At 34.0% G+C, this 2910-nt stretch overlaps 1 pseudogene; it reads right to left on the bottom strand.

The window, feature by feature from the left end:
* Positions 1–1951: 1951 nt before the first annotated feature.
* On the bottom strand, positions 1952–2493 carry LOC147487170 (small ribosomal subunit protein eS27y pseudogene; annotated as a pseudogene).
* Between the last annotated feature and the right edge of the window lie 417 nt (positions 2494–2910).

Here is a 2910-nt window from a genome sequence, read left to right as displayed (position 1 = left end):
CTTTGGTCCAGAAATACTGAAATATTAGGTTTTAGTCCTACTTTTGTTCCTTAACAGTGGTTAATCTGCTTGTCTTTTTGAAATGGCTATATTACCCCGGCGCGGGCCCTAACTCTCACATATTTTTGAGTCCCTCATATCGCTGCACTTCCCATATTGTGTTAAGGCAGACCCGAAGTTGGGCGGGGTTGCCATTGTGTTAGGCAAATCGATAAATCATACACCCCCCCAACCAAATACCCAAGAAATTGGCAAACCGGCAACCCCACAAACACAAACACTCGATTTCGCGATTTCTGCTCGACCTTCAAACCCTCGATTTTGCGATTTCTGCTCGACCAAAAACCCACAAACACAAACTCTCGATCTCGATTCAATTAACAAAGTATGGAATCATCCTTTCTCTTCAAACACTCTCTTAGAGTAAGTGTAGAAATAATATCTTTAATCTTTTGCATTTTTAGTTTCTTCCATCATGTTAATGGAAAAAGATTTTTTGCATTTTTAATCTAATTGGCGTTGCTATGGGTTTGTTTGATATTTGTTTGCTTTATAAACATTTAAGTGGGATTGAATTATTAATTGAAGATATTTTGTTTGTTTACTTGATTGGATTTATAAGAGATGAATGATTCAAAATAAATAAATCATTAAATCAAGCAATGAAGTTATGAACTTATTGTCTCTCCTGTTGATATCACTAGATTTTTATTTGAGGCCATATACTACAACATAAATGGCATTTCCCATCACTTAAAAAGTGATGTCAAAAGTATAAGACATCACTTTTGAGAGTGATGTGAATGGTGGCAACGTGAAAAGTCAGGGTTTTCCACATCACTTTTTAAACGATGTCCACAAGTGATGTTACTTCACATCACTTTTTAATTGATGTTCACAAGTGATGTTATAACTTTGCATCACTTTTTAATCGATATCCACAAGTGATGTTATAACGTTTAAAATCACTTTTTAAGTGAAATCAATAAGGCCAATTAACATCACTTAGAAAGTGACGTTTCATTCAGATTCCAAATTACTTGTAAAGTGATGTGAAATAATTCTATAAATCACTTTAAAAGTGATGTCCCATTTATCAAAATAATAATAATAAAACAAATTTGCCAATATCATCCTGATATAATACCATTTTCCTGGTCATTTATCATCAAATAAAAATGAAATGTATCTTAAAATCACATTCATCACACAAATATCATCTCCAATTACAAATATTACATTATATACAAAAAATTGTAATAGGCGTTATATACCAACAAAATCTAATCTGCAGTACCGAAATGAGCCAAAAAGAACCACAATCACCCAACCAAGAACCTATAACAGCCTGACTTGATGCAATCAATTTAATCCAAGAACCTATCACAGCCTAACAAATCACTCTGTTGTTGTTATTTTTTTATTTTTTTATTTTTTTTTTCTTGCTCTGCAGTATGAAACATTGTACTAGAAAATCAAAGCAAATTTTATAAAAGAAAAATAAACAGACAGAACATATGCATAATATAGTACTTGAATGATAAAGAAAGTTCAACCCCAATTTTCGACACACCACATTCACCAAACAATTATTGCCTATAGTAAGAAGCACCCATCAAGCTATAATAATTACAATATCTGTTATTCTACAAGGAAATACAAATAATAACAAAATAAGTAAAAATAACGAACCCCAAAACAAAGAGGTGTAGAATCTCCCTCTTCGCTTGGTTAGGTCATGGTGAAGAGTAAAGGTAATTAAACATCCCTAATTTCTACCACTAAATAGTAGAGACAAAAAATAAAATAAATAAACACGCCTTTAAGGAAGTAAAAGAAATCAAGCAATGTTTAAGAACTGACTCTAAGATCACTGCACCTTGCTCCTAGTCCTACAGAAACCAAAAATTCGAACTTTTTTTTTTTTAAGTAATGAACTTAGATAACAAACTCAAAATAATCCAGACATTACTAAAGCAAAAATGTACTCCAGAGAACTAAAACATAATTCAACATACGAAGATACATAGATAGAAATGATAAAGTAGCATCACTCCTACCAAATCTATATTTATCTGAACCAAAAACATTCCATCACAAAGCTAACCCATGTCAACCCAAGCAACATAAAAGAAGTGGAGATGCCTTAATCCCCCTTTCTCCTGAATGAGCATCCCTCAGTAAATCTAGCATGACCACCTGTTGGCTGACACAACACAGTCTGACAATTCCCACATACCACAACCGTTTGAGAATGGCTGCAGTTAGTAGTTATATTTAAGCAACCCTGGCACTTGACATCCATGGAAAAGGAGTTGGGGGATTGAACAAGACGTTTGAGCTTATGCTTCCTCTTTTCATGCTCAGCTGGTGGGTTAAGAAGATCCACATCATTTTTCAGCACCATCTTGTCTTGAAGAGAGAAGTTTGATAACTTATTAGGTCTTGTTAAATCACACAAGTTTGCGGTAGAGAGCTGAAAACAAAATGTGAGAGTCAAAAAAAAAAATCCAAACTTTACTGATGCCCAACATTAAGAAATTCACTGATTAACATATCAAGATCAGATTTTTAAGGAATCAAGCATACATAGACAATCACAAATTTGAGATTGAAAAGAATCCGAGCAAACAATACAAAAGCTACCCAGATTTAATAAAATAAACTTAACAGTCACAAATATACCTAAATCCACAAAAGGGGAAGAAAACGAAACCCTATAAATCGAGCAGCGACACCGATGAACAGATCTTGAAAACATAGACCGAAAGTGAGAAAAAACAAATCGAAGACAAAACCTATAAATAGACGAGAGAGGATGGTCACCATAGTTCGCATGAATGAGGGAGAAATTGGGATAGAGAGTGGCAGTGAGAGAGAAGAGAATAAAACCCGAGAGGGAAAGAGTGG

This window comes from Coptis chinensis, chromosome 7, assembly GCF_015680905.1.
Source record: "Coptis chinensis isolate HL-2020 chromosome 7, ASM1568090v1, whole genome shotgun sequence".
Lineage (NCBI taxonomy): Eukaryota > Viridiplantae > Streptophyta > Magnoliopsida > Ranunculales > Ranunculaceae > Coptis > Coptis chinensis.
This window is presented reverse-complemented; position numbering and strand designations above follow the sequence as displayed.